At 46.6% G+C, this 17,990-nt stretch overlaps 1 protein-coding gene across 11 annotated transcripts in view; it reads left to right on the top strand.

Moving 5' to 3' along the window:
- The window catches only part of Chrm3 (cholinergic receptor muscarinic 3), a 434,005-nt gene that overhangs the window by 401,604 nt on the left and 14,411 nt on the right, over nucleotides 1-17,990 (top strand). The window lies entirely within an intron of this gene.

The raw sequence follows: 17,990 nt of genomic DNA, 5'->3' as shown, positions 1-17,990 counted from the left end.
GTCTTCAAAGGTAGCCTCTTAACTGGCCAGTGCCAGAAGCCATGGGTGCCAGTTTCTTCCGTGTCACTTCACATTCTTCTGGAGGAGCCTGCGGGTCTCTGTCTTGTCTAAAGCCCGAGTGGACAAGCCAAGGAGACTAAGGGAACAGGGGCAAGAGCCCACCATCAGGGTGCACACAGCACCTCTGTTCCAAACATACTGTGACCTTTCCCTCCTGTGTCGGGCAAAACTTGAACCTCTGAAGTAGTTCACAGGGAAGTTCTGCTGTGTGGGTGAGAAGCTGAACTGCTCAGCAACAGCCTCGGGTGCTTTCAGAGAACAGAAGGGAACTACTGTAGCATGGTGCTGTAAGTGGCCTCCCGTGACCTCAGATGATAATGCTGCCTGAGAGTAAGCTCGCACGAGGCTCCGCTGGGCATGTTTGTTTTCAGCTCTCACTAAATACCACGCTCACTATGCACACAGCGAGGCTGCATCACCACCCAGGGACCACCCGGCCCTCGTTGTTCTCATTCTCTGTGAGTGGCAGCTCCTGACCTTGAATGATAATTGCAGTAGATGTAGACATCTCAAAAGAAACACCCCCAAAAAAGAGCCCACTTCAGTATGAATTTTAAGCTGTTTCCTTTCCCCGAAGCTCCCAGCCCATCCTCCACCTGTCCTGGGAACACGGCACGTCATCTCCTAGGCACCCCCAGGCACTCCACCTTGCTTTCACCCCCCTCCCTGCGGCTCCATCTAGGAAGCTTCTCTTGCTTGACACAGGCAGCCCAGCGGAAGCCCCCAGTCCTACACTCAGACCTCAGCCTTGCACGGTCAATGGCAGTGGGCCCTGCTGGGAGTACTGACCATGCAATTTCACATCTTTAAGTTGTAGTTTCGAGAACGATATGACATCCTGCCTCACTTGAAGTGTATACACCTGTGAAATCACTTTGTAAACCTTGAGGTCGATGTCCCTGGAAGGAGAGCCCAGGGCAGGGACTCTGCTGAGTCTCTCAGGAACTGAGCAAGGTTGAGTCCTGGCTGGAGCTCAGCTTCTGCCAGACCCCAGGAAAGCTCTGGAGCCTGAACTGCAGGCACAGCTGGCCCCACCCTGAACCAAGGCCCCAGGGGACTGCTGTGAAGTAAGGCCCCCCCAACATAGCAGGTGTGGGGAAGCCCCCTGGCTGGGAGGCCCTGCAGTGGGCACCAGCAGAGCCATTGGGATGTCATCTGAAAGCTTAAGCAGTGCTTGGAGGGAGATGGAATAAAGAAATCAGATCCAGTGGGCCCTAAAACAAGGTCAGCAGGCAAGCCAAGGCCCTGAGCACATGCCAAGAATCCCTTCCCACTGAGAGTGTTAGCCTCTCTCTCTGGAAAAGAACCCACAGTCCCAAAACAGCCTTGTAAGCCTGGAACATAATTAGGCAATTGGGAGGGACTGTGAATCCACTTAACCCCGAGGCCTGCCGTGGCTCGTGGAGATAAGCCTTTAAGTGGCCCCCACCTGGGCTGCAGAATCAGCCTTGGGAGGCAAAGTCCCCCCAGCCTGCCTCACCCTGGAGTCACAGATCATGCCTTCACAAGGAGCGCAGTTCAGGCCCCGGCCCTCCACCCCCAAGGCTCCCTCCCTCCTGTCACCCTGGAGTTCCTACTTTGTGCCCATTACAGTGTTTACTGGCTCCTGCTCCACATCATCTCTTCGCGTTCACACCTCTCCCTTTGCTTAAACTGCAAACTCCTGCAGGGAGGGGCTGTGTCCAAATTTCTCAGTATGCCCTGTTCTGTGTGGGTGTTTAGAACACGTTGGTTGATGGGCCCACTCATTATTTGATTGTCAGAGTGACAGAGGTTTCCACATCAGGAGGGGAGCGGAGAGCCTGTGCCCTGTGCCAGAAGCCAGTCCTTGGAGATGCTTTCAACTCTTCGATTTGGGGGTGGGGCCCATTGTCTTCTCTCTAGAGCAGGTCATCTTGCACTTGTACCTACTGTCCTGGGTCCTTTAAGTTCGGAGGCCATTCTGTAGTTCTGGTGAGTTTCCCAGGTACTTAGAGCTCAATAAGATTAAGGTGCATTGTCTGAGGTGTCCCTGGGAAGGTTCCTACTGTGTAAATGGCACAGTCTCTGGGCACAAGGAGTTTATTATCTAAAGAGGAAAGAATAGGCATTTGTATGCAATCCTGACAAGGAAACAGGCCAAGAAGTCACATCTTCACCCGGTCACGTGGTCACCTGTTTATAGGTAGGGAAGGTAAGAGACCAGAAATGAGGCACTGAGCCGTTGGCCATTTCCCACTTGGGTTAAAGTGATCAAATAAGTGGAAATGCCCTCCAGGTGGGGAGGACAGAGGGAACCTTGTCTGCTTGCTTCCTGTGCTGCCTTTGGTCAGGTCATATGATAAGGATTAATATTGTTTGTGGAGTGTCAGCAAAGGTGCCAGACACTCGACACCAGCGCTTCCTGAGAGCGCTGGATGGACCAACAATTCAAACACAAAATGGATCAGCTGACGAGGTGCCCCAATCTGGGAGGTGAGCAGTTTCAGAGTTTGACAGGTTGGTTTTCTTGTTTGTGTGGTCTTCGGGTATTTGTCCCCAAAGCTTCCCGGGTGTTCTGGGAAGGAAGCAGAGCCTGCTGCTGGCCCTGCGCTGGGCGCCCATTCATTCCTTCCTTCTGCAGTGCCGATTCCGGAGTCGCCCTCACCTCCTTAGCCACCTGCCTGGTTATTCAGATCCGATGGAGGCAGAGTGGCTCCAGGGAGACTCTGCTTTTCCTACCTTCTCACTGGTGCTTTCAGTAGGCAAGAGATCTCAGGCGCTGGGGGTGTTTATCCTCATTTTGACTCAAATGACATTCATTCGTTTTCGCCCCAGGCATACCTAAAGCTAGATTCACTTCAAGTAAGCAGGGATTAAAAAAAAAGAAAGTGATAAAGTACAGAGGGGATTTGTGCTTCCAGGACTCACAGTTATGTGATTCCCTCAGATCTGAGGTACCAGGCCCGACCCAGCCCCGCCGTGTACCCACTATGAGGCGCGTTCCCCGTGGATTCTGCTGGGTCCGGGCTGTGGAATCACTCCAAACTTTCTAGCAGGGATGGCCAAGAAAATTGGAAAGTTGGCATTGTACTATATTTAAGCACACAACGCAGGTCTAAAGATCACAAGAGGATTGCGACGCACTACATACTGAACTATAGGTTTACTCTATTATGTTCTGTTTTATGTACAGTTTTGGAAATCACTGTCCTGCAGTAAACTTGAATCATAACCCATGATGGTTGGCCTGCTTCTTCTTCCCTCTGCCTTTCATTGGTCAGCTCATTTTCAATGTCCCTGCTGCGAGGTTGTGTGTAGGTACATGCCACTCACATGATGTGGTTCCACAAGTTCCCGGACCTCCACAGGACTCTGGAGCAGCCATGCTCGCCGCCTGAGACCTGATGTAAGCTCCGTAGCCCAGGGTGGTTTCTCCTCCCTCAAAATGAAAAACAGCATTTCCAAAGATTGACCAAGTATAAGGGGTACACCCAAAAGTTTAACTGGATCTAAGAATGAAACAGATTCTTGGGTCTCAAATATGCTCATGTTTAAACATAGCCTCTCTACTTCTTGTTTATTAATTAGGACAATTGTGTTCATTGATTTTTGAAAATATAAACAAAAAACAGTCGGGGTATTCTGATAAGCCTGATGAGGTGATGAATAACCCCACAAGTGACTCTGGGATCTGTAGGTGTGCATTCCAAGACTAAGCCAGCGTCCCCCACCCACTCCAACCTGGAGCTGCTTGCTAACCACCAAGTCAAATCCCAACTCGGGTGGTGAGAGGAGCAGGCACACAGTGTAGCTAGAACACAAATTTCCTGTGAACCAGAAGATCTAACCTTCAACATGCTGCCACCTTTTAATTTTAGATTAAAGGCCTAAAGGCCTCAGTTTTCACTTCTGTAAAATGAGGTTATGAACTGGTTTGCCCCAAAGCTACCTTGCAGCCCAGACTTCCTGTGACAAATTATGACATTAATTATACCCAACTGACATAGGGACATTGTCTAGACCAGGAAGAAGAGTAGTTATCATGAGGAGAGGGGTCACTGCTCATGGGTGCCATAGCCCAAACCCAGAATCAGCTCCACAGAGGAGCAACTAAGGTAAAATAAAAGATTTGCCCTGAGCAACTGAGAAGTGGCCAGACTCTCACAGACCCTCTCCTGGGCCTCCCTAATCGGCCATCCACTTTCTCAAAGAAAAACAAAATAATGCCCAAAATGATTCTTATGAAAATGTGCAAATATCAGCAGGAAGTATAGAAATCAGATTATAACATTCTGACAGGCTGCATTCAGGCTAGACTGTGGAGTATTTTTAGCATTATAAGTATGTTTTTTCAAGTAATGTACATGCTGCGGTAGATGTCACAAACAGACCTCAGAAAGCAGCAGGCTCTGAGTCCCTCAGCACAGAGCCACCTGCACCAGACAGTGTTCTGGGCACGTTTCTCTTGTTCAGCTTGAAAGTTTTGCAAAACAACCCTCTGGTTTATTTTATTTTTTTCTTTCTAAACTTCATGCATGATCCAGAACCAGAAGATTGTTGCTTCCCAAACATACTTGTGAAATGACTTCAACATAGGAATTACTGGGAGGGGACAGCTGTTGACACAATCCCCAAATCATTTTGCAAATCCTGACTGTGCCTGCAGTACAACAGATGTGTCTGTCTGAGTGCGTCCTGGGTGCTGAATTTAGAGTACCAAGGAAGCCGCAGGCCCACACGGGGCACGGCCATGGGAAAGGAAGCCTCTTTCCACGTACTTCTTTGCACCCATCACTTGAGGTTGAGAGCCTTTAGCAGTTCTCTGTCATTTGCAGATAATGGTCACAACTCTGAAACCAGGCGCACGGCCTGCTGCCTCTCTGACCCTCTGGTCCTTCTCATGTTGCCCCATGCAGGAGCCCTCCCAGTGCCATGTTTGGCTGTTCCCTCTGCAGGTGCCAAGCACCTGCAATCCGCCTTCCTTCTCCAATCCAGGAGCTGCTTCTTCCAAGCCAGGTCCCTGCTGCGGTTCTGCCTCTGCTCCTGCTCATAACATAACCACCAGGCTCCTAAACCCTCGTGCTTCTGTATGTGCATGGCGTTCGTGAAGACTCTTGTTTATTCCATGCATATCATGTGCCCAGGCCCAGGCTAGGACTTCTACATTCATTTTCTTAGTTTATCCTCACAGAAAGCCAAAGAGGTATGTTTTGTCCCCATTTGATCTGAGGAAGCAGGCTCAGGAAGACAAGAGATTTCCAAAGTTTCCAGCTCTGAAGCTCAGAACGGGTTTTGAACTCAGCCAAGTTGGAACTTTAATCTGTGCTGGCTTCCTGAGCTTCCTTGAAACTTCAGTTTTGTTTTAGTTTTAGAACATAAATTTTTATGTACATATATATTCATTTAGAACACACACACAGTCCCTAGTTCAACGTGAACCTAAAGGCAAGATGAGTCTAGTATATCTTTTATATATATATATATATATATATATATATTTATATCTTTTTAGTTGTCAGTGGACCTTTATTTAGTTAATTTGTTTATATGTAGGATCGAAGCTAGTGCTTCACACATGCTAGGCAGTGCTCTACCACTGAGCCACAACCCCAGCCCAAGTCTAGTATATCTTTTATCTGAGTAGCAAAATTCTCAAAGGATTGTTGTTAGTGATTTGATTGTTTGAAAAATATGTTTTCATGTCTCCTGGTTCAAAGCTTAATGTCACAAGCAGCAAGAATGGCTTTAATATGATAGATGTGATTACTGCCCTTCAGGACCCATGTGGTTCAGAACAGATGAGGTTACAGAGAGGGCTGGATGACATTCTGTGGCAAGGTCTGGCAGACTTTCTGTAAGGGGCAGAGAGGAAGCATCTTAGCCTTTGCTGTTATCGGATCTAGGTTGCAACTTGTCAGCCCTGTTGCAGCGAGCAGTCAACCACAGAAAATATACAAACAGGGTTAGCTGTGTCCCAGGAAAACTGATGTGTGGACATTGAAGATTGACTTTTGTATAATTAATGTGCAATTCTGCTGATTTTATTCTCAACCATTTAAAAATATAAACACCACGCTCAGTGCATAAGCCTTACAAAATAAGGTGGCATGCTGGATTTGGTAGCTGAGGAAGCAGGCTCAGAAGGACGAGAGACTTCCAAAGTTTCTAGCTCTGAAGCTTGGAATTGGTTTTGAACTCAGCCAGTTTGAACTTTAGTCTGTGCAGGTTACTCCTGTGATACAGAATCCTACAAAAATTGAGACCAAACTGAATCGGGTCTCTTACTGATAGTGATGGCTGCATCTTAATATCAGTAGGCATTGTTGGTTTGCATCCATTTGCCTCAAATTGTTGGTCTTCCTATCTTGGTGTCTGATTAGGTGCACTGAGGAAAATAAGTAGCAATTGATCGAAATAAACTGAGAGTTGACATTTTTCCACAAAATACTTTTTAGGCTGTCTCCTATTGTTTCTTGCAAGACAATATCAAGTGAATTGAAGGAGAGCAACTTACAAGTAATTATTCCTTTTCACCCCCAAATCAGAGCACTTCTGCCACTCCAGTGCCCCCCAGCATCCCCTAGGTTTATGAAATGTCACAGGAGGAGTAAGCAGCAACCCTAGTACTTGATGACATCTTAATCCTTGGCTGGTAGAGATCGGGCACCCAAAAGCTGATCTCCATGCCTGTACCCACACCACGTGCCAAACTGCTCCACTTTTTTTTTTTTTTTTTTTTGCTATTCAAAGCCAAAGAGCTCCATCACTTTCAGATCATAGTAGTATTTGAATAAGCAATTTCTGCCTGAAGGGTCTTCCTGCAAAACTCAACAGTTGGCTGTGCCCAGAGGTAAGGAACCTCAGTCCTCCTCATTGCTTGTACCTCCAAACATCAAGACACTGGTGCATACTTACTGCTGATACAGCACTACTTACAGCTCAAGCAGGTGTCTGCAAAAGCCAATGGGAGGTAATGTAAGCAGATAGGAGACTTGGAGATGTAATAGCAAAGCGGCTCAGGGACAGAAGTGCCAGGGCTGGTAGAGGGCCATGCTAAGGAGGGCCCTCATTGGGGCTGGCAAAGCTATGGGGACCTGAGCAGAACTGGCCTGGCTGTGCTGAGTATCTCTGCAGACCAGCTCTCTGTACATCTTTACATAAATGAGGAGCAGATGTGACATCCTTGGTTGATCTCTGCTCTGCACACTGACTTCCACCATGCAATCTGCCTGCTACATTCAGTCCCAAATGCACATTTCTGGGAGAGAGAATGACATTGACTTGCTGGGGTTAGTTCACCTTAGTGTCAGTAAGGCAGGAGGAAGCAGCAAAAACTTAGGGAGCCAGAGAGGTTTGTGTTGCGTTACTCCAGTTTTAGGGCCTGCTATGCATTTCTTATTTTTTCCGTCATGCCCACACTCAGATGGCTCATGTGTTTGTTTGGTCCTGGGTTCACAGCCCTCACTGTTATGAGTTTGACTTGCTGATTCACCAGAGTTTTCACAAAGCAGGTGCATTTGTACAAAGTTGTCTACTGATTGAACAACTCTCAGGAAAAGACATAAATGTCCTTTTTGTTTTGTTTTGTTTTGTTTTGTTTTGGGTACGGGAGATTGAACTCAGGGTCACTGACCACTGAGCCACATCCCTATCCCTATTTTGTATTTCAGGTGTGTGTTTTCCAGAGAGGGCGAGAACGCACACATGAAGACAGAGGAAGCAATTTTAACAGAAATTGGCTTTGCTTTCCATAAGCAAAGGGTCTCATTGAGTTGCTTAGCATCTCCCTAAATTGCCCTGAGCCTGGCTTTGAACTTGAGATCCTCCTGCCTCGGCCTCACTTTGGGATGACAGGCATGCACCACCACCCATCACACCCGGCCCGTAAATGTCATTTCGTTCTCACCTTTTATGGGTCGTAGTTGGGAACTTCAACCGAGGAAGCAAGTGCAAATGCCTGGAAAATCAGGACATTGGGAAAGGCTTAGGGAAATCAAAGCCAATCTCTGTTAAAATTGCTCCCTCTGTCTTCACTTGTGCGTTCTCACCCTCTCTGGAAAACACACACCAAGAGTCTTCATATTTGCTCGCAATTTCAATCCATAAAAAGACCTCAGAGGTCATTGGGACTCTACTTACAGATTCTATCACCATGGTTCCTCCAGAATATCGGGGATGCTTTTGTTAAGGAGTATTAAGCAGTTTTCCTGTTAATTCCTGCAGGGAATTAGGTATTTCAGGGGCGCAACAATCCTGTTTTTTAAAAAGAATGAAAATAATTGCTTCCAGCAGCATAGTAAACACCCTAACTGGTGAACAGTATCTCCATTTGCTGTTTAGTGAGCATCTGGTATGTGCCAAATACACACTACTGCCAACCTTCCAAACTGCTGCAGCAAGACATTGCTCCATTCCACAGATAAAGAGACAAAGGCTAAGAAAGGGGAACTGAGTTTTCCTCTGGCAATTCTGTGAGAGAATTCAAACTGGGGGTCAGTTGGCTGCTTCACCCTTCCCACAAGGGGAGAGTTGTGGGTTATGTTTGCCTTTTTCAGAAAATGTTATATGGTGACTACATTTTCAGTGTAGTTAAATTGTTTTACCTAGGTGTATGTGTGTCAGCTGTTTGAGTTTGGACATATGTAAATCTCCCTGTCTTAGCTCTCCTTGACACCCCACACCCACCAACTGTGCCAGCAGCTGGTCAGTCTCCAGGGAGAGGGGGGTGATTCAGACAGGACCTGGCCCTCCCCTGATCACAGGTTCTCAGGCAGGTGGGGATCAGACAGGCAATTCTAATTCACTCAGTCGCTGTGGCAGTGTTGTCCCTCCTGGGGTTGACAGGATGACTACGGAAGGAGGAGTAGGGTTCCCAGGTCAGGAGATGGCAGGTGCAGGAGCACTGAGGAGGGAGTGAAGCCAGCCTCATCCACACAGGGATTCCACAAACTCAAGTGTTCATCAGAGTCACTGGAGGGCTGGTTTGAACACTGACGATCAGGAGTCATCCCCAAAACTCATGTGGCAGGTCTCAGGTGCAAGAATGTGCATTTTTGGAACAAGCTCCCAGTGGTGTGGGATCTGCTGGTCTGCCCTGTGAAGCAGCACCTGGAAGGACCAGCCCAGCCAGGACCGTCTCTCTGGGTCACTAGAACTGAGCTGTGCTTTCCAGGTTGGATCAATTTGGTGTTTATAGCCATCTCAGAAACCAACTGTGCATTGCTTATGTTTGCTAAGACATCCATAAACCTGTCAGGTTTATTCAGTCTGAAAATTCCCCAGGCAAGGAAGCCACGAATCACCAAACTGAAAAACCAGGCTCCCTGCTGAATTGGCTGGCCAGATGCCCCAAGGAGTGAGCAGCCACACCCCCAAAGTGACAGACAGGGTGCGGGAACAAGGAGAGCGCCTTGGAGAAGTACTTGCTCGTCCTAAACAAAGCCAGGCAGGCACACAGCCTCCAACTCACACACGACTTCATGTCTGGGCACACTGCTTCCAAGAAAGCCTCCCTTTCCCAGCCATAAGGTCAACTGGGTCTACTCAGGGTTGTCCCTGTTTCTGAGGACCATGAGAATATAATGGACAACCACAAACGTTTGTTTGGTGCCATTAGTTTGTATGAAAGTCCAGTGAGTTCAGAGGAAAAGAGCTGCAGTCCTGGCTCTCAGCTGGGGAGGCTGAGAGGGCAAGGTGCTCGGACTGAAGAGAGAGGACAGGTACGGGAGGAAAGAAAGGAAGCCCGACCCAGAGGAGAGAAGGTGCTGGTTGCTAAGGCTGCCACCACCTGGCCTTCAGAGAGAACATGGGATGGGGAAGAGATGAAAGAAGAAAAGAAAATGGCAGCCCACTAGGGCTCCATCCATGGACATACCTGGGTTTCAGCCAGGTAATCATTCCTGGGCTCACCTGTCCTCAAGTGAATTCCCACCAAAGCTTCCCATGTCCTGAATCAGTCAGAAAAACCCACGTTTCCACATTTTACCTTAACTTTCCCGGGGTTCTTTCCCAAGCCACTGATTACAACTCACCTGCAGCCCTTTGCTTTCTGTGTCCTTTAAATAACAGCTTAAAGTAAATTGTTGGAGCTCAAGTTTTGCCCATGGAAGAAACCCTGGTCAGCCCAGCTCCTACCTGCAGAATTCCAACCTTTTTAAGGTTCTTTCCCAAGAAAGAACTGAACCATTAGGAAAGTCCTAGTTTGGCATATACACCCGGGGACTCAGAGACCCAAGCTCCATAAAGTTAAGGCTGAAAACAGCCCGTTACCTCCAGTGTCCTCGTTTCAGGCAGCAGAACACCGAGACCTACAGAGAACAACTACTCCCCACACACCACATGCTGAGAGCAGCAAGTGGTCAGGCCTGCACTTAATGGTTATTTGTTGCTTTATTTTATCTGGTTTTCAATTACTGGTGATATCAGTAATGATAGCATAGTCATTTGTCACTTACTTGGTCCTTACACACAAGGTTCAGCAACTGTGCGACCTCCAAATCTGTGGGTGCCATACCCCAGGACTCAACTAACCATGGATCAAAAAAAATTATTTTAATTGTTTCTGTACTGAGCATCTAAAACCATTTTCCCTTGTCATTAGTCCTTAACAATACACTGTAACAGCTCTTTATATAGGGTTTACTTTGTGTCAGGTGTTATATGTAAGCATTAGCATCTGACAGGATGATCTGAGGTTCCATTTTTTTTAATTTTTGGTCTTTTGGGGTACCAGGGATTGAACTCAGGGGCACTAGACCACTGAGCCACATCCCCAGCCCTATTTTGTATTTTATTAAAGACAGGGTCTCACTGAGTTGCTTAGCACCTCACTAAATTGCTGAGGCTGGCTTTGAACTCGCAATCCTCCTACCTCTTATATAAGTGCACATTAAGTGTATTTTATGTAAAGGACTTGACCATCCACAGATTTTGGTGTCTGTGGAGGTCCTGGAACTGTCCCCCATGGATGCTGAGGGACACCATACTTGTCTCGATTCACTTGGTGCCTGCAGAATCCTGCAAGGCAGGTATCATTATGGTCTCCACTTTTACCACTGAGGCACAGACAGGCAGGGCACACAGGTACTGAGAGAGACAGACCTGCTAAGGTCTTTGACATCACTGTTTGTGCAGATTTGGGAAAAGGTGAAATGGCTCACCTACTGACTGCTAAGAAGGAAGTTTGCAGAAAAATCCAACCCTGCTAAATCGTAACCTGAAATGGACATATCTTTAGAACATCTTGTCTCTGCCATTGATAACATGTGGCCTGGCATTTTGTCACAACCAAGAGCTACTAGAAAGCAGGTTCCCTGCAGTGCCCAGTACAGAGTGGGCCAGCGCCAGAGCCTGAAGTAAGTTTCCAGTAAACGTGGGGAGAACTGCAAGTCACCCTGGTATGATTCATGCTCCTGGGGGCTCCTCGGCCCCGGGGGCTGCTGTCTGTGGGCAGAGAATTCTCCCCCAGTTCATGTGGGGTCATCTTGCTCCAGATCCTTCCCTCTGCATGGGACATCCCTGGGCCTCAGAAGCGTTTCCTGCACATTTCCAGCCCCTCCAGTCTAGGTCCTATGGCAACATACAAATGGTAACGCATACTCACTCACTAGGGTCAATGCCGCTGTCCCGTGATCCATGATTGCAGCACATGACACAATCTCATTTATCAAGACTCCTCTCTCTCTGCCATGGACTCCTCCATGCTTTTCCTGGTTTCTTCCTCCGATTAAATGTCATTTCATTAGAGTGACCTCCTCTCCATGTTATCTAAAACGGGACACCTCAGTTAAGCCACCCTTCACCCACTCTGCACCTCGTCTCGTCAGTTTCTTTTGCAGAGCCACGCATAGGTCCATCGATTGTTTGAAGTTTTCTCGTTCCCACCAGAATGCAGTCTTTGATTTGCCTCAGCCACCCTAGGAGCTGACCGAGCCAGGCATGCTGACCTTGTTTGCTCAGTAGGCCCCCCTTGCTCAGGATGTGCTGCGTGCGCATCCTACATGCATTCCTAGTCTTTAGTCCTCCCACACCCCCACCATCAGGTGCTCTCCTGACTCCACATTTCACAGATGAGGAAACTAAGGCACAAGGAGATTAAGTCACTTGCTAGGGTGTAAAACTAGCCATGTTTTTAAACCCCTGGACCTAGTTCTATGTTTGTGTTCAACTGTCACTCTCAACAAATTATGTTAACAATCAATTCTTAGTTGAACACATGAATCAGTTAAGGAAACAAATGTAGTAAAGTAGCTAAAAAAGAAATGTCCACCCTCTGTATCTGCCTTTCTACATCCATGTGTTTCTTCCCACCTATAGTCTCTTGGTCTTTTTTTTTTTTTTGGAGTATTATTGAAAATGTATCTCTCTTCTAAAATTATTATAATACAGATTTTTTTAAAAAACATACTGTCTTATAGTTCTAAAGGAAATAACACATTTATCATCTGACAAGGTGAACTCCATCCACAAATACCTACAAATATCAACCCTAGTTTGATGGAAGTTCTGTTCCCCAGGGAGCAGTGACTTCCTCCTGTTCTACATGATGCCAACTATTGTAGGTCAAATGGATGCCCCCCAAAAGATCTGCTCACAATAACCCCTGAACCTGAACCATTACCTTATTTGGAAAAAGAGTCTTTGCAGATGTAATTCAGTGAAGGAGCTTGAGATGAGATCATCCTGAATTACACATGGACCCTAAACGCTGTGACAAGCATCCTTATCAGAGACATGCAGAGAAGAGAGAAGAGGTGGCTGTGTGGCCACAGAGGCAAATTGGATTGACATGCTCATAAGCCACTGGAAGCCAGAGAGGAAGGAATGGATTCCCTCCTAGAGTGTTGGAGTGTGGTCCTGGCAGCACCTTGATTTTCTAGTTCTGGCTGCCAGACTGTGAGAGAATAAGTTCCTGTTGTTTTAAGCCACCTGGGCTGTGGCGATTTGTGATAGTAGCTGCAGGAAAGGAATACACCTGACATTTGAAGGTAGCACTAACTGCTTCCTAGTCTTGGTAGCAAAGCTCTTCTCCAGCCTGATGTTCTTCATCTGTCTTGGGGAAATTGATGGTAAATTTCTTACTTCCTTTTAGTTACTCTAAATTTACTATGCTACCTATACATGTAGATTAAACCCAGCAATCATATGGTGCTTTCTAGTAGAGCTTAAATATCACTCTCCCTAAAATAAGATGGTTCGAAGTTTTAAAAATATCCCTCAAAACCTCAGGATGCTGAATTCATAGGAAAGATGTACAATGGAGTCTTGTGAAATGGTTAGTAAAAAACAAACACAGTTTGCTGAGTCCCCAACAGATGTCTTAGAGACACAAGAAACGACCCAGGGCTGCTTCTCGCTGTTGAGACCTAACCACTTAGCAGGAACTGGGGAGGCAACCAGGAGGAAAGCCTGAGGAAAATTTTCAGAGAGCATTGGAGAAATTGTAACAAGCAGGTATCTTAGAAGAAATGTGGGGGGGGGGGTCGATATCCCTAAGTTACCTTTAAGCTATCCAGCTACTTGCTCCTGCAAGTAGGTGAGAGGAGACACAGGAGAGTCATGTAGCACAGTGGTTCTCAAACTTAGCAGGCATCAGAATCGTCTGGAGGCTCATTCAAACACTGATTGTTGGGCCCTGCCCTAAGATCTTGCAGTACAGGAGATCTGGAAAGCCAAACATTTGTGAGTCTAAAGAGTTACCAGTTAATTGATGCTGGGGTTCCAGGGACCACACAGGGAGAAACCTTTATCTAGGAAACTCTTATGTGTCACATATACTATGATCTAATTACAAATTGATTTGGGGGAATTACCCTCATGCCCTGAGAGCAGTATCACTACATGTTTTTGTACAAAGGCCTTCCCGGTATTTTTAGCAGCTGATAAGTTTATTTGGTGACAACTTTGGTACCAAACAATGACTTTCTGTGATACACACTCAAGCAACATATTGTGTTTTAATCTAACAAGAGGTCACACCTGTGCGGCTTCCCTTGTATGTTGACTAAGCCATTCTTCCTCCGGAAATGCAACACCTGCTCTGGTTTTCGCTTAAAGGCCCTAGAGGGAATCCAGCTCCCTAATAGGCCACTCCAGTAAAGTGGAAGGTTACCTTCCGCTAAATAGGTAACTGATCCGCCTACAGTGGACGGACAAAACCCTTCCGAGGTTGCTGTGCTAGTCTGTTCTGTTGAATGGAAACTAACCTCTCTGATTCCTCCCTTGCTTGTCCTCCCTTTCATGTTAATGAAAATATTCTCAAAACTATTTCTAAATGGTCCTGTAGCTATTTCTAAGTGATCAACCAAGTTCTGCTAAAATATTTAGTACCACATAAGCTACTCCCCTAATTTTTTGTGTGTTATTTCAAGCCAGTGTAAATCACATGGTAGTGATATTTTTGAGAAAGCGAGGGAGATAGGAATGATTCCTGATGCATGTTGAGGCAGAATCTGAGCCTTGAATTTCGTTCTCTCTGATACCCAAACCCTGGTCTAATAGAGCAAAGTATTAGGTCTCGGTTGTAGGCAGCCATGGTTGGCCAGCAGAGGAAGAATGCCCCCTGGGAAGAGAGAAGTGCTAACGATCATGATATTACTTTCGGGTATGTGCACCAAGGGTTTCCAGCCCTGATGGATATGTATTCTAATCTAAAATATCACAGGGAAGAAAAAAATAGAAGTTTCCATGGAGACATCGTCTCAGGGCCAGCTCTTCTGTCTCATTATCATATCTTATTTAAATATTTCCTGGAATCAGTCTAAACTCAATCTTTCTGTGCATCTTCTATCTTTAGTGGCAATGGGTAGCATAACATCTGGTCAGAGGTTTTCTTTAAATAAATTGTATGATTGCAGGCGGGTCCATCAATTTCCATATATCTGCTTGGACTTACAATAGCTGCAAATCTAATATCATGTGAAAATTTCATTAGCATTCACTTCCAGATCTCTAATTAAGAATTTTAAGTTGTCTGAACCTGGCATGCCTTCAGTAATTTCAGTATACACACCTGTCTGCAGCTGGATTCAGTGCCATTTGTCACAACGTATGCTCATTGTGCTCCGGCTGGGTCCCAGCGAGCACCGCTAGGCTCTATGTGAGCTGCCTGTGCCAGACAGGCAGAGAGCTACCACCCAGTGTCCCTTTGACATGATTTTATCAAAGTAACCTCTTCTTCGTTATTCTGTATTATTCTCAGAAAAACCGAGCCCCCCTCCATGTGACGTTTACTTGTCCTGATTTGTCCCATTGTCCTCCCTATTCACCAGCTCGGTGACAGCTCCTCACATAGATGTTCCCGTGTTCACAGATGGCTCTTGGCCTTGCCTTGGGCTCTGCGTGGATACCACCTTTCCAGCAGAGGAAATCCGCTCTTAGCTCCCCGTCTTCCTAACGTGATAACTGACTGGCGCACAGTGGGACTCCAGCCTTTGAAAGCAAAATCCACCTTCAGAAGCCTCATTCTCGGGCAGGTGTCACACCTGGGCAGTCAGATGCCCAAAGTTGCCCTTCCCAGCATTCCACTTGCATTGTTCGCTGAGATAGTTTTGAAAAGAATTTCATTCCTCTAGTTCATGCACACGCGTAGCTTTAGTTTGGTAATTAAACACGGGATATTTTTTAAAATTTCAGTATCTCAACCCTAACTAAATCATCTAGGTTTTTTGTTGTTTTGTTTTGTAGCACCGGGGATTGCCCCCCAGCAGTGCTGCCGCTGAGCTCCATCCCCAGATCTTTGTATTTTGAGACAGTGTTGCTAAATTGCTGAGGCTGGCCTTGAAATTGTGATCCTCCTGCCTTAGCCTCCAAGTCTCTAGGATTACAGGCTAGTGCCACCACACCTGGTTCATCCAGAGTGTGATTGGAATGAAGATAGTGCTGTGAGGCAGATAAAGCTGAGACCTCAAGCCTTTTCCCAGAGGGAGGGGGAGCAATGCACTTTATATTGCATTCATCCTCTTAAAGGAGCAGACCTCAAAATGATATAAACTTCAGTCTCTGCAAAGTCTGTCTCTTCCCTGATGGGAATATTTTGAAATATAAATTTTATTAAAAACCTTTACTTGAGCTGGGGTGGTAGCTCAGTGGTAGAGTGCATGTCTAGCATGTGTGAGGCACTGGGTTCAATTCTCAGCACTGCATATAAATAAATAAAGGTCCATTGACAACTAAGAAATAGTTTTAAAAACTAAAAATAAAAACCTCTTCTTTCAGAGCCTGTTTTCATAGTTGAAAGGGCTTCTTGAGATGGAGGTGTGGATGGTCCCTGGAGACATATGCATGCTGACACCTGCCCTCGTAAGTCAGTAAGAGAAGCCCTGAGAACTAGACTGGCTAAGGCACGGTCACCTGGCACTCCATTGGCTCTGATGCCATTGTCCCTCTCTCCACCAGGAAGCCCACTGATGTGTTAAGCAGTTAAGTGCCACCCATAGCTTCCTACACGGGGTGTGCTGACTTGCCAGGATCAAGGGAAGGAAGGCAGGGGTCTCAGGGTGGCCTCTGCTGCCAGGTAAACCTGCCCAAGGACTCAGGTCACCTCCATTTTCAGTTCTGCCCATGGCCCTGCAGACTGGTTCACCAGGTTCCAGCCAGTCAGTCCTGGGCTACCACAGCTGAGCTGGATGGCTGCGTCTGTGTCCGTGCCCCAACAGGGACATTGCCATTGTTAACGGCATCAAGCGCCATGATGGTGTTAAGTGTGAGACAGGCAGTATAGCCTCAGGGAGGCCTTTGGTCTTCAATTCTCTTATGACCCATTCTCTGGGTCAGCTCTCACAGAGTAAAGAGGAGTCAAACCTTTACTGACTCTAGAACCAGCAACGCATGCAGGCAATGATGATCACGTGATCAATGGGATTCGAGAGGACCCCACCGTCCCTCTGTCGGTTGAAGAAACAAAGAGCTGCTTTGGTGAAGGTCTTCCAAGTTCCACACTCATAGTTCACATCCCAGCACTGCCGCTTGCCTGGTCAAGGTGCCTTGGGCAAGTGTCTACTTAACCCTGTGAGCCTGTTTCTTCTACATAAAATGCTGAGGATTCTACCTGCCTTGCAGAGTTATTAATAAGGGCTTCATCTAATGACTATAGAAGTCACAAAGCAGACACTCTATATACAGTGGACATTCCCTAGCATCACAGAGGTGGTTATACCGTGCGTCACGCACCCTGAAATGCAGCGATTCAACAATATACACGGCACTGTGTGTGCAGCAGTGAGATCTCAAGTACAGTGTGATGCATTGACTCTTTTGCTAGCATTGCAAAATCTTCAAAATCATTTAAATCTGCGTGTTGGCCACTGCAAAAATAATTCCTTTGGAGAAGATTGGCTACTCCATTGTGGTAGATCAGCTCCACAAAGTGTTCGATGTGAGCTATCGTCAAAAGATCTCGATAACAATGACCGAATACAGGGACGTGATCCCCTGTCAGCCACAAGCTTGAGTGGGTGGCGTGCTCTGCTCAGGTAAGTAGGTGCATCCTGCAGTTCCAGGTGGTGGATCTGGCTCCAGACCATCCACTTCCTGCCGTACATTGCCGTACAACATGCATCATTTCTTGCCCTCAGGGAGCTTGGAGGCAGGTGGGAGCAAGGGATCTTCCATGCCAAGATCCCTGTGCACAACCCGGGAGGTGAGTCCGTGTCGCCCAGAGGAGGTACAACTTGATGGGGGCTCATGAAAAATAATTCCAGGCACCAACCAACCTCCAACCTGCAGTTATTTTTGTTTGTTTTTATTCATAGATCTCAGCACGATTTCTTCTTTTTCTGTCTGAATAAGACCACTTGTGTTGATTTCACACTCACTGTGTTTAATTTTTCAATCATATTCCTCTCATGTTTCAGAATAAGTATTCGCACTGTTTTATTTGACGGGTCCAACTTTGTTCCTTTGCCTCTTTGTTTTTAATCCCATCGAGCCAGAATTAACAATGATATGAGCTTTAGTGTCCATTTGGTTTC

The sequence above is a fragment of the Marmota monax genome, unplaced genomic scaffold, assembly GCF_021218885.2.
Source record: "Marmota monax isolate L192 unplaced genomic scaffold, Marmota_monax_Labrador192_F-V1.1 WCK01_AAM20220418_F8-fsc00071, whole genome shotgun sequence".
Taxonomy (NCBI): Eukaryota; Metazoa; Chordata; class Mammalia; order Rodentia; family Sciuridae; genus Marmota; species Marmota monax.
The sequence above is the reverse complement of the archived record's forward strand: the minus strand, read 5'-3'. Positions and strand labels throughout refer to the sequence as shown.